The 20,344-nt window shown below is 40.2% G+C and overlaps 1 long non-coding RNA gene across 3 annotated transcripts; it reads left to right on the forward strand.

The window, feature by feature from the left end:
* The first annotated feature begins 273 nt into the window (after positions 1 to 273).
* Positions 274 to 18,275, forward strand: LOC121074864. 3 transcript variants are annotated; one of them, XR_005822580.1, is made up of 8 exons: positions 274 to 1,300; positions 1,684 to 1,787; positions 10,419 to 10,564; positions 13,275 to 13,346; positions 13,429 to 14,676; positions 15,063 to 15,172; positions 16,643 to 16,934; positions 18,198 to 18,275. It is a non-coding gene; the product is annotated as an uncharacterized LOC121074864 (long non-coding RNA). The 3 variants fall into 3 exon arrangements; XR_005822579.1 differs by lacking the exons at positions 16,643 to 16,934; positions 18,198 to 18,275 and having other exon boundaries at positions 15,063 to 15,907; XR_005822578.1 differs by lacking the exons at positions 16,643 to 16,934; positions 18,198 to 18,275 and having other exon boundaries at positions 13,429 to 13,662; positions 15,063 to 15,907.
* The last annotated feature ends 2,069 nt before the right edge of the window (positions 18,276 to 20,344 follow it).

The following is a 20,344-nucleotide window of genomic DNA, read 5'->3' on the forward strand; positions in this document are numbered from 1 at the left end:
AAGCTTAATATCTATCATAAATTTAATTTATGATGAAGAATTCACTAACCTTGTTCACAACCAATTGTTCTTTTCCCCCTTCTTCACTTAGCCTTTTAATGTGTTATGAGGGTCTGATTGTATCCCATCTTGGGCCTCACTTTAAAAATACACCATCCCAAGTTTTTGGCCTTCTCTAAAAAGAGTGGAGGCGTAGGCACTGCTAAGTTTGCCCCTTCCAGGCTGATATTAAACAACTTGTCCTCATGAGGTGGAGAAGGAGGGCTTGGCTTATTTTGAGATGTCCCTTCTTAGTGTCTGTCTCTCCTGCCCTGCCGCTTGTTTGTGATCCTGTAGGCATGGTGCTTGATTTCTGAGACAATGCAAAAGAGTTCTCACTAGGTACAACACGGTTGGGTGGTATAAGCCTCTTCTCCATAACTTCTCATTTTGTGCCTTTTTCTCCTTCGCCTTCACCCAGATACGGCTGCTACAAACAGCTCAGGAGGCAGAGCACATGTGCTGCTGGGGCTGCAGGCAGCGCACAGACACATCAAGGACTCAGGCAGTGCTGGGAGAAAAGCTCTTCATTTACGCTGGGGCTGACTCCTAGATGCTCACGTGTGATTTTCTTCTCTAATTTTGCACACATTGTTTGTCTCCACTATTTTTTTCAAAACCTGCCAGCACATGGTTCTTCTTTACACCCATTGCAAGGATGAGGAATGCAGCTTGCTGACATTTGAGGTGCAAGGATTGTTTGTGCCTGCATTGCCCTCATCATAAAAAGCTCAGACCGTGATAACGATACCTGGACACTATCAGAGTATATGATTATAGGACAAAGGGTTTAATCTCTTCCCTTCCATCACCTTGCAGTGCTTTTATCACAGCTCAAGTTGTGTTAAGATCAGTAAGGCTTGACCTGCAAGCACGAGCAGTGAGAATCTGTAATGTTAGGAGTCTGCCGTTTGTGCAAATGTGCATTGTGTAAAGATCACTTTGGTCGGAAAGTACCAGTTTAAAATCTGTCTTTGTTTAGACTTTGCTACTGGTATTCTTCTAGAATTTTTCTCACCATTAAAGATTCATGGGTGCTTCCTTTTTCAACCAGTAACTGAAGGTTTCCTTGGAGGAACCGCTTATTTAGGGATTGTCGGGGATTGTGACACCTGTGAGCACCAAGAGGAAGGGATGCACAACGACTGCTGCTGCAAACATTAAACTTTTCTACCCTAGAGACACGAGTGTTCCTGCTTACTGAGTGTCTTCAAGAACGAACTGGAATTAGAGCACTAAGCAACGCGTTATTGGTGACAAGGTGAGCAAAATAGGTTTTCAGTTGCTGATTTCTAATGCGTGCTCAGATGTGCTGTACCAAATGTTTGTGAATTTGCTTTCTGTGCCAGTCAAAGACATCATTGTACCAGATGGATGTAATGACTGGAGAGAATATTTTGTAGTATTTCACTAAACTAAGAAGTTTAAAACACTATATCTAAATTAGGCATTTGTCTTTGACATTTTATTATTTCATAATTGTAACTACCAGGCTTTTCAGAGTGGGTAATTGCTTTTTTCCTGAAGCTGTATTAGTCTTCAAGGACAAGTGATGGGTGAAATAGAAGCCTGAGTGCCTGAAGTTTTAAAATAAAGAGAATCAAGTATGAGCTACAAGTATAATTCACTTAAACTCCCTTTCAGCTGCTGGGTATCTAATCTCAGACAGAGCCACAGTGAAAAATGCTGTGGATGAATTTGAAAGCAGACTGAGTATAACCTTTAAGAAAATGCAGGACCGTTTCATGGTAAGTGAATTTTCTAATTAAAATGTTAATTGGAAGGATTTTGCATTGCTTATCGAGAAAGTGTGGTAACCATTTCTCATTGCTGTTTGCATAGCCATGTGGTATTAATAATTTTGTGTGCTTTTCTGCATCTGCTTAATGAGAGTGACAAACAGAATTTTCTGAAGTGGTTCATATTGGAACATCAGAAATTCCTGTCAAGGATGTCATGCAATAAAGATATTTATTATTATTCTGCAAAGGTAATGATGGGCCACAAATGGAAAGGCAGATGCTTGAGGAAATTTCCAAACTTTTTCTGTGGTTCTAGCGTAACGGTTCTGTTTTCTCTGGAGATGCAGAGTCACTCAAGTCACCCAAATGCTATCAGGAGGCAAAGAAAAAAAGGTGTAAAAATGCAGTAGAGAGTACAAGCTGAAGTTTCCACTCTGAGCTACTGAGCAGGCGTTTGTTTACAGAAAGCTTTGTCAAAATCAAGCTTAAGAAAAGTCCCAAAGGAAAGTTCTTCTGGAGTTTCACAAAGAGCTTTGGTTGCTGCAAGTAGGGGAAAAAAATCCTATTTGATATGAACTATCAATATCTAAGGGGCAAAGGAAAATTAAACTGGGGCTGAGTTTTACTTGCATTTTTCACATTGCAAAACTTTAAATGTGAAAAATTTAAACATTAAACAGTGAAACCTTGTGCAAGAAGATATTTTCTATCACGGAAACATCTCAAACGAGAACTGAGCTGTTCTTTCCAAAGAGAAAACGTCAGCATTATTGAGGCATAAAAGCTAAGTGTTTTTTTTTTCCTTCTAGCAGAAGGAAAGCAAAATATTGCTTGTATATTGTGAAATAAAAGCAATAACAACTGCTGATGATGCCAAAGTAAGTGAAGTTCAGCCTGTTGACCTCTTACTAGCTGGAGCTGTTTCTCATGAACACGCAATAATGCTGCTGTAATTCTCTGCCAATATATGGAAACAAGTTGCATTAGCGGAGTAATGCATATGGCAATTACAGCTGAGGTGCAAAAAACCCTGTTGTAATCATGTCTTTGCTAGACACAAATTAAACTGCGAGGCTGGCGTACTGGAATAATTAGAGATCAAAACTGCTATTTGGCCAATTTTCATTTACTGAGGTGTCAAGTGTGATGGGTAACCTTGTGCCAGCGCTCCATCTGCAAGGACGCCGGGCCTGCGGGACACGCTCCCTCTTCTGCTGTCTGCACTGGGGGAGGAAACCAGCGGCCCCCTCATGCTGAGGTTGCTTTTGTTCACCCAACTCCCAAAATGCTCGGTGAGCAGCCACTGCTTCTTCCTCTGCTTTATATACGTACGTATATATGTGCATATGTATATATATATATATATATATATATATGATGATCCTTATGGGTCCCTTCCAACTCGGGATATTCTATGATTCTATGATTCTATGATATAATCTCAATTCTGGAATCTTAAGAATAGGGTGCAAACCTTTCAGACTCTCCAGAGAGCATGTATTTACTCATTTCAGCACAAAAATCGTTCTTTACTTCTGCAGGCCACAAATCAGCCTCGTAGCTGTTGGGTTTAGAGCAAACACTTGTGGGCTCTGGGTATACAGCTGAGGGCAGGTGTGATGGGGAGGATTCTGTGGCCGTTCTGTGTGAGGCCTTGCCCTCAGGTATGCTCAGTGTCATACCTTTCAACACACACTTTTTACTTGTTTCCAGCCTCTTCTGTGGCCTTTGAGGCTGGTTGAAACGGATGGGGTTCATTTGTTCAAGGTACACCTACATACTGCCATTTATTTTCATAACAGCAGTCTTTGGGCTTCCTTTTGTGTGCTCAGCCTGCAAGCTCCAATTTCTGTTCTTCTCCAGGCTATTCGTCACTGTCCTTCGAGCCTAACTTTGGGAACAACTGGAGAAGTTCATCATCAAAAATTCCTAAAATAAATGGATTTTGCTAGGGGAATGGCCCAGCTGCAAACCAGCCATTTCTGCTCATCTCTAGTCTGTCACTCTGAATCAAGTGCCTGCAATTAAACTGCCGGAGCTGGCAGCTTTGTGGGGTTTCCGATTTCATAAAGTCTGAATTTTAAACCTCTTCCCTCAGCCACTTGTGCACCTTGCATGCAAAACTTTTTGTCACCTCTACATTTGCAGAAAATTATACAGAGAACATGTAGTAGAACTGAATGAAAAGCTTGGTCGTTGCATTTGTTTTCTTGGCCTCTGAAAAGTAACCAGTGTGTTGAATGCCTTGGGGAGGAGAGGGAACGAAGATCTGTTCTTGGCCCTGCCAGCAGATCTGCGGCCACTCAAGATAAATTTCCTTCCTGTTCTGGGCTCTTGCATGCACACAGCTCATTCCTTCTCCTGTTTCTGCTGTATGGTTGACATCAGGTCTTTTCTTAGAGGTGGTGGACTGGTTGTTTTGTCTCTACTTTTGCTGCAGTTTTGACATCTCAGAAAAGACCGTCAGAGAACGAGGACGGGCTTCTTTCAAATGGTGGTCGCGCTTCCAGCGATCCTACCCTTTGCGTGACCTCGCCCAATGTGCTTCATTTCTCTGTGCCTCAGTTCCCTGGTCATTATTTAAGGAGTACGCACAATTGGGCCCTGATCTCTGCTACATTACTGTAATAATAATAAAATTTCCCAAGCATAAAGGAAAGCTTTGCAAGCCAATGAGTCTGTCACAATTTTAGAGTGCCGTATAGTCTTTGGAATGAGAAACATTTTAATTTTAACAAGGGCAAATCACATAGAGTATGGGAGAATTCAAAACCTAGATGGTATCTTTTAAATATCTTAGAATTGAGGTAAAATAGAGACGTTAGTGTCCTTCAGCTAAAGGGCTCGGATAATTTTCTGCGTGCCAGAGAATATCAGAGAAGCAAATACTGGGGGAGAATGGTCAGAGCTTGCAGAATATGGTTGTGTGAAAGGTGAAAATCTTTCCTCTCTCATTAAAGTCTGCTGCCTGGTTTCCTCCTGGGAATACTGAAGATACTTCAGCAGCTTAGATTGCTCCTTCTCCAGCTGAGTGTTCACCAGGACCTGCAGAGGTGCCAGGAGGAACTGATCCATGGTTCTCTGGGCTGCTATGCGCCATTTTTTGGGCATCCTGCAGCCACCTCACTGCTGCCTGTGCACCCTCCTGGCTTCAAGAGGCAGCACTGGTACACACCAGCCTCCGAGACAGCACCGGGGGGCTGCTTTATAGGGTGGCAGCACCCTTGGGGCAGCGAGAGAGGAATGAGAACGGGAGAGATGGTCTTACCCACCTTCCCCGTATGCTTAAATAGGTTTCATTTATGTGGCAGAGAGAATTTCCGAGCTTCACCTTTTTTCCCAAAGATTGTTTGAAAAATGTCTAGAACTAAAATGTCACCTCTTATTTCCCTATTTCTTTTGTATCTTTTCTATTTTAGGAATACAGTAGGAGCTCTTAATCTTTATGAAAAATTACTCCTAGGTGGTCTCTATTTCAACCTTATTCTAGAAATGTAGCATAATTTACGATATTGAAATACCAAAAGTTGTCAGCTCAGAATGGGGTCCTGTTATGTTTCATTTTGTGCAGAGACGCAAGATGAATTAAGGGTGAAAGAGCTTGGAGTTTAAAACAGTGTGACTCACAGAATCGGGAAGAAAGGAGTTTTGCCAAAGATCACTGGTACAGTGTACACAGAAGCCAGGTTTCTTTTGCCCCAGCTTTTTGTTCTATTGAATTATGTCACTTCTTTACAGACCAACCTGCCTCTCTAAGGGGAAAAAGTCCTACAGCTTGATTTCAGCAACAAAAGGCTGTTAGGACAGAAAGTCACAGAAAATCATGCAAAAGTAATATCGTTTGCAGTATAACATAAAATTTAAAAAAAATAATAAAAATCCCTTGATGTAAGGTGGCGGTAGTTGAGAACAGGCTCACCTTTGACTTCAAGTTGTAGTCTGGTCATACACTCTACCTCCTCTTAATCCTTGCTTAGCATTACATGCTGATTACAAGGTGAAAATAGCAGAGAGTAGGGAAAATTGGCTGTGTTAGAACAATGTTTCTGATCATCTGCTTCGGAGCCTATTCACCGGAGCTGGCACGGATCTTGCTGTATGTATTCATTTAAAAAAATTACATTTTGAAATTGAGTCAAGTTAACTAAAGTATGGGATGAAAAAAGTGGAAAGTGAGAGGAAGCTGGCAGTGTCAGAAGGGACAGAAGGAAATGTTTTTATATTAAGAGTCCTTGTAGGTTACACTGATAGCCACAATTCTGAAGACATTTTGGCACATACAGTCGTTGTGGCTAAATATGTGCTTAGAATATGCCAAGTTGCTTATCTATGTTTTTGCTTAAAAAGACTTGTATACAGTGTCTATTGAAAATAAAAAATGAAACGTTGAACATCTTGGGAAATCATTGCTCTAATACTTTCTTCATGTAGCATGCACGTGGTAACTACCAAACGCTCTTTTTCTCTATACTGCCGTGTGTCATTTCTAAGCAGCCCGACCATCTGTAGAATAGAAAGTGACATTTTGAGGGTCCCGTGCTGAAAGAGAAGCAGATTTTGTTCATATCCTAATAGATCTAGGTCAACTTGCTTGAGTGCAAAACACCTTAGGGGGATATCTTGCTTGAGGAGTGGCTGTGGTCGGCAGTGTGAGGAAGACCTGAGAAAGGGTCCCATGATTATTGTCTTGAAACAGAGTGGGTGAAGCATCTCCGATATTTTTTCTCAGAGAAGTATGTTATAATTGTAAGGGACAGTGGTTAGATGCAAGATGGAAAAGTACATGTATGGTTCTGGCGACCTCTGCTCAAAGAGATTGCCTTCAGTGGAAGTGGAACCAGAAAAGTGTATTTAGGAAGATCAAGGGAGTTGATTAATCTTTTTGTGAAGAGAGATTAAGGGTTGGGCTTGTTCAAAATGTTAGCAAGGTCAGAAGAGAGATTATAAATTCCTACTTAAATATTTGAAATAGATATAAAAAAAATGTCTAAGCTAAAAACTGGTATGATTGTATGATCAAATTACGGCTACATGATGACAGCAGTTTTATTAGCTACTAAAAGTGGGGTTTCCTCCTTGCTTGAGGAGGAATTTGTGTTCCTCCAAACATCTTATGAGGAAAAAGAATTAAGGTGGAGTTTAGCGAGTTCTTGGAAGACGTTGTGTAACTGAGCACGAGAGCTTCTGGGGACAGGAAATTAGATGAAGCCTATAAATATCTGAGGCTTATCTACACGTAAGGCAAGAGGGTTAAAGGTTGTTGGGTGAGTGCTTTCCACACGGTATTTGCACTGCACTCATCACAGGCTTTTGCTGGTCACTGGCTGGGGCTGGGAATTCACTTTTCTCCTCCTCAAATGCTGTCATTTCTTTTTATTTATTTTTGGTGTCTGTGTGTGTGACGGGGGATATTTGGGCTTTTCTCATTTTCTAACTAATTTGCCTGCAGTCAGCCAGGTAGCGCTGGTGCTCCTATTGGCATAAATGTTTAAGCACCTGGACACTGTAAACTTACTTTGTATGTGTATATGATGTACTTTGGGGATATAAGATGATGTCAGTTCCGTTTAATCTTCTGTAAAGGTCTTATAAGTTGTAAATTTCTAGGCAGGCTGCTGTGACCTAGAGTGTGTGGTGATCTACGGAACAGATGTACTGAAGCTCCGTTCTCTTGTACAGTTCAGTGAGCTTCAGAGTACAATTTTTTTTTTGGAATAAAAAGTGCCACTTTGGATTGTTTGAAACTACCTGTAAATGTGAATCAAATTTTGTATTTCAGCAAAATAAAAGGGGGGGGGGTGAGGAAGGAGGAACATTGCTATTAAAAATCATAGAGCCATAGAATGGTTTGAGTTGGAAAGGGACCTGAAAGAGAAATAAAATAAAAATCAAGATTACTTATCTTAATGCTTGCAAAATAAAGTTTTACCCCTTTTAGAAAGTGACATTTAGAAATTTAATTTTTAAGTTTTGTTTTTGTTGTGTTTAAATCTGTATTAAAACATTTCTAACAGGAGAAAACCCATGATTCAGTTTAGAGGACTTTTTTATACATCTTATGAGAAAAATGATTTTGTTTCCGTTTGATTGCGGGTTCAAGTCACCAAGCCACAACATCAGTTATTCTGTCTCTGCTCGTACTGTCCTGCAAAGCATTTAGTGTAGATTACTGAGCACCTTAGAAAATCAGGCTCTTTACTTTTCATGAAGCAGAGGTCCCTATTCTTATGAGTGAAATGCTATTCCTCAAATATATCATTTGCAGTCTAGACTATCAATGTAAAATACGGACTTCTAGAAATAGCAATAACAAAATATTAATAGAATTGACCTGAGTTTTAGTTGTGATTTTTCTACATAAATATTATGAAGCTGAATTTCACTTCTTTCTCTCATATTTTTATTTGATATAAATAGGAAAGAGTACTTGCTAGTCTAGACAGGGATCTGCCGTAAAGACATGGGGTTGTATTCTTAACTTTATTCTCCACTGCTCTCCCCCAGGCCCCCCGGCTTGGAGTAAGTACATACTTTTTTGTTGATAAAGGACAATTGAAGAAATTGAGGTAAAATGTGTGCTTTGGATAATTGCCTAGGAGATTACTGATAAGATACAGCAGCTTCCAGCCAAGTTCACCAGATCAGGCTGAGCCCAGCAACCACAAATCACTGCCATCTGACAGCTATTCAATAGATCATCTGAAATAAGCTTGTGGTCTCAGGTGTCCAAAGCTCAAAAAAACTCATTAGAATTGAAATTAATTTGCACCTTTCATAGTTTCAGCAGAGTGCCTGGCCCACAAAGAAGGCAATACCTCTGCATTCCCCAGGGAACCGAAAAGTGTTGGAATTACTTTTTTTTTTTTGAGCTGAGTAGCATGCAAGAATTTCACTCTTGCCCTCACAGTTGTAGATTTTAGCAAGTTGTTGGGTCTGTTTCATCTTTTTACTGTGGAATTAAACTCCTCCTCGAACGTCAGGAAGGTTTCCAGAAGAATCAATTCTGTCTCAAGTTATAAAAAAACATTTCGACATAAATTCTATAGTAGCTTTTAATTTTTCAGCTTAAAATAAAACAAAAAATCTCTCTGATTACATTAAAAGTCAGACTCCTCATTGCTGTCATAATCTGGCACATTTGTGGGCATTTTTTGTTTTGTTTTTTATAAGCCTGGGGTTATCTGGTAAGTCTTTGTAGGCTGAGGGAAGCTATGATTGCATTCATATACATTTTAAGCTAATAAAAGAGTAATAAAAAAAACCAACACAACAGTTGGGTGAAAGGACAGTACTAGCACATGAACATTTATTAATTGGTCTTGAATGATTTAGGTAGGCAATTATCATTAGGGGAGCTAGTTTCAGTTCAGCTGTCCAGTGGGAACTCTAAAAAGAAAATATAAACTATCAAGCAGCAAGAAACTATCCAAACTACATTAGTCAGATTATTAAATTTCTGAAAAGATTTAATAATACGTTGCTTGCAGCTTCAGAGGTTTGGACCCACTGGCCTAGGAGGTTTGTTCTATTACTGTACCTATGCATGACCTGAATGAAATGCAAAGGTAGGCAGGAAATATCTCCCTGAATCATAAGATGATGGAAATTACAGGAGAGAAGATCTCTCATGTCATTTAGTCCATTTCCTTGACAGCACAGAACATGAATTCAGCCTCACTGTTGGAGCTTTTTTCTAACATTCAGGATAAATTACCCTCATCCTAGCTGCAAGCCATTACTCACATTTATAATCATCGTACCACACTAAACAGTTTTTTCTATTTACGTTGGCTGCCTTCAATGACTCTCACACTTTGTCACCCCCCTTATTTGTCACATACCCGGGCTATATACGTTTAGGTCTTTTAGTCTCTCCTCCTAAGCAAAAGCCCTTCTGCCTCATTAAGGAAAACAGCCGTAGCAGTCATACTAAAATGTAAAGAGCTGCCAGATAGGAATTGTTAATCAGGTAGGATTTCCATGCTACACTTGGTGCAACTACCTTGTGCTGATTTGAAATGTCAAGGTTGACAGAACTTTTCTGCTTTTTTTCCCCTCAAGTTAGATCTTTGGCAGGTACAAGTTCCAATTTCCCTGTTGAAATGATCAGCTTCTTCTGAAGAAAGCTGCAAAATATTTTTATTGAATCATCAACTGATCTTTCCACCCACAATGTCACATTATTGAGGTGAGCAGTTACGATTGCCAGAGTACATGCAAATTCAATCAAAACCCCTAAAAAAAAACAACACCAACCACAAGATAATGTGTTAGTGTGGGATCCATGGCGTGGATATCCTAATCCTTTGCCCTGCTGGTACTACTAAATGGGGTCCTGCTGGATGTAGCGGACAGCTGCTGGAACCATACCAACCAAGCACTAGCAGTGTTGAGGAAAAACATTGTCAAAGCTGGTTTATCTTGGTTGTCATTGATTTTACTTGGAAAAGTGCCCTGAGATTTAGTAGGAAAGGGCCTGTAAACTTGATAGATCTTGAACCAGACCCCTGTTTATTTGGATATGTAACTGATGTACAGCCTTATCTATGTCTTATTTTTATAGATGTAGAGGTTGCATGCACATCCTAGGCCACTGAATGAGGGAGAATTTAATTCTTATTTTCTGCCTTTTTATAGTACAGTGACCTTGGGGGCCAGATCCCCACGCAGTGAAACCCGCAAGTCACTGGAGCTCTGCTGGTGTATACCTGCAAGGAGTCTGCTCCTAGAGAAGGTTTTGCCGAGTATCCGGACACTTCTGAAAAACGATTTCGAAGAATGAAGTAAGACGTTGCTGAACAGCTGAAAATCAAATGCTCTGCTTTTTAAAGTGGATTTGACGTTGTGGTTTTCATAGTAATATTTGAGTTTTCCCTCCATAATTGATGTTTGAGCACTGCCATAAAGAAATTAATTCCGTCTCGGCCTGCTCCTTTTCCCCAGTTTTCTTCTTTATGAAGTTTTTAATTTGTTGCGTACTTTGATGTTATGGAAATTACTTCAACATCACCTTTTAGTCAGACATTCTCTGAGGAGCATGACTTAGAATACAATTTAGTCAGAAACGAGTTTATGTCTTTGTAACAAACTGCAAATTACCAAGCTCGTGAAGCACAACTTCTCATAAATGCCACTTACAACCTTGCAAATTCGAGTCCTCAAGCAACAGTCTGAGGCTTTTAAACTTTCTCATTTGTCCTTCTGTACGGACTGCAGAGCAAAAATTAAAAATTCATTTGGATATTAACTCAAAAAAAATAAGATGGTGATTTCTCAGCTAGTTATGCATTTTGATCCCATCATAATTATACTGTAGAGTAACCATGTATTTGTGGGAGAATAATTAGTGTATATTGTAAACATTAGATACTGGTTTTGCTTTGCTGAGTGAAGAATAACTAGCCTAGCAGGGTGGACAAAATTGAGATAATTTAAGAGAAATCACTGCAGAACCCTGTTTGGAAAGAAATGGTAGTGGTTTTGATGTCAAGTCGATGTCAAGTCAGTTGCCACCGTCCATTCTTTCTGTATGGATCATAACTGTACCAGTATGCTTACTGCCCAGCAGTGTGACGTGTTTCACCACGTTTGGTTCCTTTCTTGGTCCATTCTAGGGCAATGGATATCCTACAACCATCAGTCTGTAAGAGCTGATGCCACTGAACGCCTCACAGGAGTAAATGTATGTTTTCCAACATGTGCTCAAGTCCATGTCCTTGTTCTCTACAGTCATATCAAATACATGTTAAGAACCCTGGAGGGTCTCCAGAAATGCACTAAAGCATGTGAGCAGTCTTGACTTAAAGCATGAGAGCTTGGGAGCTTGCAGGATCCAGCTCTCTGGGATTTATTCAAGACAAATACATTTCTTTGGAATGTGGGGAACATTTTTAATGGTCTTGGAATCAGCATGTAGCTGAAGTTTAAGAGGTCTTTCTTAATTATGTGCCTACTTCTTTGTGGATCAATTCTTGAATCTTTTTTTTTTTTTTTTTTTAACATACTTGTTCTTCATTAAATGCCTTTATTTCAAGTGTAGCCACTGTTATTAATGTGCCAGTATAGGGAGAAATACTCCCTTTTACAACTAAGTGTTTCAATATTGCCCAAGGAGCTTACGCTTTTAATTTCCATTCTCAACTCATCTTAACTTTTATGGTAAAAATATTCGAAATTAATTCTCTCTACTAATTTACCATGATTTATTACAATGGGTAGGAGTGTGTATTGTGCCCATATTTCTTTTACCTGTATGCATATTACCCATCAGAGTGAATTATCACATCGGTCACAACAGTGTCTGTGATTTCAAAAGACAAATCAGCTTGCAAAAAGAAAAGATAGTTTGGAAAATCTTTGGTGAAGTTTCAGGTAATTGAAGGTGGAATGAAAAGAAAAAACATTATGCGCTATTACCACTATAATAAATATAATATAAAATAAAATATTTTAAGAAAAAAGTGGATGACAGCTTAATATGTAAATATATATATATATATATTGAGAAATGAGATAGTTCATTAAGTAAGGTAATTCCTCCCCTCTGTTCCTGAGTCCTTCTTGGTTTAATCTATTTTGGTTTAATCTATTTTGCTTTTTGATGTTGAACAGCTACTGCTGGCATTAATCTTTGGGACCACTATGTCATGACAAAGCCTACTGGTGCTCTCAGACTACTCAGCCAATGCAGGAGATGTTCCCATTTAGGACACTATTAGCATTGACTGCAGCATGCTGACTGGGTGCAAATGTTGCCCTTTGATTTGGTTGCTCAGCTTCTGCACATACCTTGTCGGATGATATTTATTGAGTATTTAAATTACTCCTAACTCTTTTGTGTAGTGTTTGCTTTAATATAAGCTGAAATCTACAAAACATGGAGAAAAGGAAGGCTGGAAGAGAGGTGATTATCTAGCAGCTGTGGCTGCTTCTTGCAGTCACACTACGGAGATTTTCAGGTGAAGCCTCATGAGAACAATCAGAGAACACCTGCGTGGCAGCACAGAGGGAACAACTGCCTCAGTGGCTGACTTGTAAAGCTGCAAATTGCAGGCCCTTAGGATTACTAAGACACAAAGGTGGCTAAAACATGAAGATAACTACTGCATCATGCAACAGAAAAGATTGAGTGTTCTTAAAACCATCTCCCCAGGAGGTATTTCAATATATTTTCAAACTTAATGCTTCAGATAGTTTTTATATCCAATGCAAAGGCAAGTAAACACACTTCCAATAGTGTGTAACATTTTAAAGTAGTACTAATATTAAAGACTTTTTGCTTTTCAGCAGAGTAGGGCTAATAGATTTTACTTTTCTGAACTGTAGCAAGTACGTGATGTTCTTAGCACTAACACAAGCCTGTTTGATGAATCTAGGTCTGTGTCTCAATCTTCTTCACTCTGAAGGATGTTATTTGAGCTTCTGTCAGAAGGGAACTACATCTAAAGTCTTCCTCTGTGCATTACAGTTTTCCTTCCATTTTTCCCAACAAAGTTCAGCTTCTGAGAAGGCGTAGGTGTTGACAGCCTGGGAGAAATTACTGGTGTCAGTGATGCTTTGTTACAGGTGAGACATGAGGACAGCATGTGCTTGTCTTCACTTGGTAAGAGCTGTGTGCTAACACTTGAATTTACTGCTCCAGCAAAAGGCTGGATGCAAAAACACAGACCCAGACCGTCAAGACTGCATCAAGGCTTCTCTGCCACTTACTGCAAGTGAAGCCTAAGCAGGAGATGTGTGCCAAAACACCACTGAGGATTTCAGCTGCAGAGAAGAGCTCAGTGCCTGCAGAGGCTGTTTGGGATGGAAAAGGCTCCTTGAGTGTTTGCTGCTGTGGGGCTGCAGGTGGTCGTGCTGTGTGTTCCCCTGTCCTGGCTCCCAGGTATGTGTGTCCTCTAGGCCCCTGCAGCCACAGGCCTGTGCTGTGACCTGCCTTCCTGAATTGCCAGCAGCTAAAAATTTGTCAGGCCCCGGAGTGGAGGCACCAAGAACTTACAGTGACACAGGGGAAGCTGTTTGATGACTTCTCTGTTTGATCTTGATGACTTCTGGAGTTGAATTTCTGATGGTGTGGGCATCTTGGCAACTCTACTTCTATTCTCTGCCTCCTTTGGCCTTGTGCAGGACGAGCCCAGTGTGCTGGGCTATCGATACACTGGAGCTGCAGGTTTCCAAGAGTGCCACAGAGAGTAGGCCTGTAATCTGTAACAGTTATAGCCATATGCTTAATAAAAACCCTTCACAACACACCAAGTAAATAGTGGTTTAGGAATTACCCATTCATTTATGTGCACAGTAGACCATGATATTTCCATCTAAGCTGTCGGTCTTTTGCAGCAGGCCCTATGTGATTCCTCAGGAGGTTTTTTTATCGTATCGCTTCCTAAACTGCATTATTGGCTGCAGAGCTCATGTTTAATATTTCCAGATCTTTGGAGACCCCTGCAAAATGTAGGCCTGAAAACGCAGTTTCAAGTTGTTTAAAGTTTTCTCTGTTAACTCTGCCTCTAATTGTTTTCTGCATGCCAGAGCAGGAGATTTGTAGAAATAACGATTTTGCTTCCTCTCATTTGCTTGATTATAAAACGAATGTTTCAATGCAGATGCATCAAGTGAGAAAGGCATGAACTGTGGAAAAGAAAATAAGCGTGATTCATTAGCTGAGACATTGCATTGTATTGAGATCAGGAGCAGGTCTGATTACAAACGTGCCCTTTTACCTACTGTGTGACCTTGGATAAATCACCTATTTGCTTTTTGTCCACCCTTTGAACATGCAGTATATAAGCCTGTCTAGTCAAAGACTGTCTCAAGAACAGATGACTGCAAGGGCTAACTGGGCTCATGGAGTTGATTCCCTTGCAATTGCAGGCAGCTGGGCAACAGGAGTTTTGTTGTAAGTGTCCTCTCTGCTCTGCTGCATTTATCCTAGCAGAGACCTCTCTGCTGCTCCATATGGCAAATGTAAAATCTTCCGTAAAAGCATGTGAAAGCCACAAAATATAATGTGCCAGAGTAGGAACGCGATATCACTGGAATATAGTTTGTATTCATACAATGAATAATAAATAGTACAACAAGGCCCTGGCTATTGATATAAAACAAATAATAATAGAAAATGGTCGTTGACAACTCTTTACAAAGCAAACCAAAATGTGTTTAGTGGTAAATGAGGAAAATAATAAGCAAGGCAGACCTTCTGCCGAGCGAGATATTCATTTCTGCATCCCATTCTCAAGCAAAAACTAGAGATAATTGGTGATTTCTCTATTATGTTCACAGGTGTTGAGGATCTGGGGGCATTCAGCATCAGCTGTACATCCAGAAGATTGCTGGCTTGTTCCCAGAGATCTGAAATCCCATTCTTCTCTCTCTTTTAATGAAGCTCAGAGGTACCCCTTTATCTCATTTGATAATTGACTGATGTTACTGAAAAGGAGCAGGAAGCTAGTAGAAGGGTCAGAGGCAGCAAGAAAGTTGTTAATTGTGTGCTGGGTGATTTAGCTGTGAAGTAGGTAAAGGAAGAAAGTGAATCAACCTTTCTGCATTTCTTTGATAAAAAGCTTGAAAGTGTGTCCTTAGAAGAGATTTCCAAAAGTTCAGAGGGATGGAAAGAAGCAACCCTTTACTTCAGAAAGGAAATTATCTCATACTGACGAAGCCTAATTGTGGTGCTTTTTGACACTGCCTGGAGGGGAATATGGGTAGTTTGCTTCTCCTGAATTTGAGTTGAACTGGTGCACTAGCTGAAGTCCTTCAGCCTTTCCTATCTGAACAGGGCTTAGTTTGTGATAAGGGTTCAGTGTTACAAAGAGATACAAAATCTTCATGTGTCCTGTGCTTCAGTGAAACACCGATAACAGAAACAAACCCCCTGATGTGAGATGTTCTAGGGTTATCTCTGAGGAAAGCTGCTCTTCATGTGACTGCCAATTGCAAATGAACTTGGTTATAAAATTCGTCTTTATTGCCACCTTTCCATATCCCTGAGGTTAATTCTGAAATATGCATGAAATATAATTAGTGCAGATCCATTTCTGCCAGCACGTTTTACATAAGTGGCTCCCAGTGGCAGACCTGGATGTATTCATAATAAAATGATTCAGTTAAATGTAATACCACTTGGTATGCAGCATGAGTGTTGTTTGTCTTCACAGTACTTTAATGATGCACTGCAGTCTTTGGTATCGAAGCACTACCTGCATCTCAATGAAGAGCCATGGTTGCTATACAGGGGAACGCCTCCAATAACATTTTCTTGAGCTCAGCCAAAACAGCATTCTTTATCTCCTGTTTGGGATGCAAACTTTGGAGCATATTGTGTACTGATATGGGGTATCGTGACTTTTGTCATCACTTTGTTTGATGCAAATGAATGTTTGTAGCATGGCAGCAGTGCTACAACCTGATTTAAAAACAGGGGGGAAAAATATATATATATTTTTTAAAAAGAAATAAAAGAAAAGCATGCAGTGATCTAGTTTGCTGTCACGGCTGTCTGTCTGTGTCCACCTGTCTGAAAGTACTCAGATACTCAGAATCCTTTCCCTCTGGACAGGGTATTTGCAGGTTAAAGAAACAAGTGTTTCTTAAAAATCTCACTTGAAGATTATTTTAAACCGTTTATGAGAAGTTACTTGGCTGCTTCATTAATGGGGACGCTCATGTAGTCTCTTCCTAGAAGCCCGTGTGGTTAGCAATTATCCCTTTACAATTTCTCATTGTCCGTCGCTCAGTGCTAAAACAGCTCTTGGAATCATTGGAGCTTGTGCTGGGAAATCGTAGTCTGAATTGTCTTTCTGCAACAACTTTTGGTGCACTTGAAATCTATCATCATGAATTGCTGTTTGTGTTTGGATCAGGTTCGGAAGGCGAGCTCGCTTGAGAGTTTTTTCCTGTCTTCGGAAGTTGCATCAAAATGTCACTTGCCAGCATGTAAGCAGAAAATTGTTTGTCTCCAGCTCAGTATAGATGCATCATGCCACAACAAAAAACAATTTTGCAAAGTTAGAGCCAAAAGAACCAATAACAACATTCTGCAAGATCTTATACCATATGGACGAAGTCAGTGTCTGATCTGATAAGGAGGAGGTACAGAGCTTGGTCGTGATGCTGGGGTAAATGTACTGCTGAAGGGAACAGCATTCAGACATGGTAGGTAAGCTGAACCCCATGCAATAGCTGGGGAAGTCACCCAAAAAGTGTCTTTAGCATTGGTATCCTGCCCGGTTTTCAACTATGACTGTTGGATTTTGCCTGTACAAGTCCTCTTCTGTTTATAATTGACCAAGGGTTTTTCCTTTACTGCCATGCCGCTATAAAACACTGGTATGTATTCATTGTAGCAGCAGCAAAACTCCTCTGGGCAATGGACCAATTCCTATATGTTTTCTATAAAAGACTTCAAAAGAAATTAGGATTGGGAATGCTAAGTATAAAATTAATTTTATTATTAGTAAAATTTCCTTAGAGTAACATTGTTCTCAATGTACATATGTTTTCAGTTTAGCTGTTGAAGTTGAAGGCTCTGTAAGCCACAAAATCAGAATCACAAAGAATGGATGACTAATTCCTGTAAGAGAGAATCATCAGTGGATGCTTTTATTGCAGGGACAAAACCATCTATAAGCCTTTTTTGGTAGTGGTATTCAAAAGTTTGACGTATGTCTGAATTTGGATAATTAATTTATTCTGAGGTAACACTGAAAAGATAAATACCCAAAGCATAGACAGTAATTTATGATACAACCTGTTGTTGAGAAGGTGATACCAACCTTTTCAATTTAAAAGTTGAAAAAATCCCTATCTAAAGTGACGAAAAATGGTTGTTACTATTTTTTGTTAGAAAACTTTTCCCTTGCTGCATAACATTTACCCATCCCTCTTTTATTTCTGCATACGTTTGACATAACTACTAGAGACATTCAGAGGAACAAGCTAAGACATTGCTGCATGATGATCTGGGAATTGATGCTTAAATACCTCAGCTTCTGGCTGCAATGAGAATCATGGATTTGACAGGAAATGTTGCATTTGTTGTCCGCTTTTCTGAAATTAAACATTTCTTCAGGAAAGCTTGTAATAAAATATTACCTGTGTGAGGGAGAACAGAATCATCTCAGAAAAGCGTAAAACACAAGTCTGTTTAGATGAATCAGGCTCTTCCGTAGAGCTAATGTCTCACACCTGTAAATGCAAGTAATCTAGATTGATTTTCCTCAGCTGATGAGGGTAGCTGGTATTTAGACTTAAACCTAATATCTTGCCCTGCGGCTGTTGTTTGCTATTGCTAAATAGAACCTGTGAAACTTGCATTTGCTCAGTTTTACACCTGCCTTCACTTACGCTGGTGTAGGGGCCTTGGATACCCTCTGTGCTGTGTTGTATTTTCCCTCTGTTATCTTCATACAATTATAGATGCCGATTTTCTTGAACTGAGCAGTGCCTGGGAGGACCCAGGAGTACACCTGCTGGGAGTGCCCTGTTCAGGATCACCCACTGGTAGGTGCAGGACCACAGTTACATGGGGACAGCCCCACCAGTCTCCACACCTGGGTGACCTGCTCCATTTCCACTGGCACGTATCGCAAAAACAGAGCGGTGTCATTAGAATATTACATCTGCCTGGTATAAAGAGAAGATTTAACCATGGAGCTAGGCACTGAAAATTGTTTGCAATTAGCAGTAAATGTGTTAATAAAAACACCTATTAGAAATACGTTAAAAAGGAGGAAAAAATCCTCCTATAACCTCTCACCCAGAAAAATGCTCTTTGCAAAAGCTAGGAAATGAGCCATGGAATTTAATGTTAAATTCAAAACCACCTTCACCATCCTGAGTGGTGATCATATCCCAAACTGCTCCCACAGTGAGCAGGGGTGAGCTTGCAGAGACTCCTTCACAGCAGGAGCCAGGCTGCTGACTTTGTGCGATGCTTGTGAGGCCAAGTAAATCTTGAATTTTTCTGCTTTTGTAATCTAGTCTCCCAAGAGCAATGAAGACATTTCAGTGCTGAGCTTCTAGATACTGTCAGGAGCTTTACCTGTAACTGCACAGTCCTAAACTAATTTCCTCTCCTTTCTGGCTTTTTTATTAGGGCACAACCACATTTTCTGGGTCTGCTATGCCATTTATCTGACAATCTCAATGTAGTAGCAACAGAGCGTATGTTTCTTGGTATTTATTCTTCGTTTTAATCACAAGATATGACTTTCTGCCTCTCAGTCCTTGTTTAAGTCACTGCGGTGAGTTAATCACAACCCTGAGTGTGTCAGTCCCAGGCCACAGAAGAGCAGAGGGGTCCCAAGAGGCAGCCCTGGGCCATTAGAAGTAGTTCAAACATTAAAAACTTCTGGTAATGGAGGTTCCCTTCATTCCTCAAGTGATTTATTCTAGACTTACTTTCTCCTTAATGTTAAAAAGCTTTTTCTAAAGTCTAACTACATTTTTCTTCCTGCAATTTAAGGTCCCTACTGCCTGCCTTATCCTCCCACAGTCATGGACAACAGATTATTCCCTTCTTTCAGTGCAACAGCCTTTAGTAACTGAAGATGATTATCATATATCTCTTTGGTCTCCTTGATGCTAAAATAATCCTATACTTTGCCTTATTTATTTCCTCGATCCATATCCTTTTTGGACCTCTCTCCAGCACTGGATGTAGTGTTGCCCTGGAAGCCTCCCCAGTTCTTCAGAAGTCTTGCAGATATGTGAGCATATCTCTCTTAACCAAGGCGTTCTGTATGAAAATGATCATGATTTCTAATTCATTCTCTAATGGTAGGTCGGGAGTACCCCCACATCCACATCACCAATCCTTTCCATCATCCAGGTAGTTAATGAAATGAGTGAAGGGAGCCAGACTTCTGCCCACCTTCGGACCTGCAATGCCATAACACCCTCCCACTTCGAAAATAAATCCCAACAATTATCCACCTGCTTTGCCTCTGTCCCATAATAGTTTCTTCTTGACAACTAATTAGGAGAATGTCTAGCTAAAATCAAGATATATTCTTTCTGTTATGCTGCCGTGAAAGAAAAAGAGAAATGCTTTGTTCTTGATGAGTGAATGACGGCCCCTGCTCGCCTCTGTTACCCTCTGCTGCTTACCAGTAGTATGATCATTTAATTCCTGATTTTAATTCCTGATTTTTTTCAGCATTACACAAGTGATGCTGTCTTGTTCTTGTTTTCTCATCTCTTTTCCCCCTTTCCTTCTCTTATAACAGACAGAGAGAACAACTGCCTTTTCAATTTCCTGATACCGTGATGTCCATTTACAGCACATGGTAGCAGGAGTTTGTCCTCTCTGAGCAGGTTAATGTCCACTGGCCAAAACACAGAAAAGAAACAATCACAGTGTATTTTATGTAAACTTTCTCCTAATTTGTAAATCTGATCTGACTGATGAATTCTAAATCTGGGCTGCTGTCTTCTCAGTCCCCTTGAATTTCGTGGTCCAGATGCTGGTAATTCATTGCTCAAGGTGTTGGTTAGCCAGGAGAAAGAAAGAAGGTCTGTCTAACCACCACACACCTTGTGTTAGATGTGTCTCCCAAACTGTG

The sequence above is a fragment of the Cygnus olor genome, chromosome 9, assembly GCF_009769625.2.
Source record: "Cygnus olor isolate bCygOlo1 chromosome 9, bCygOlo1.pri.v2, whole genome shotgun sequence".
Lineage (NCBI taxonomy): Eukaryota > Metazoa > Chordata > Aves > Anseriformes > Anatidae > Cygnus > Cygnus olor.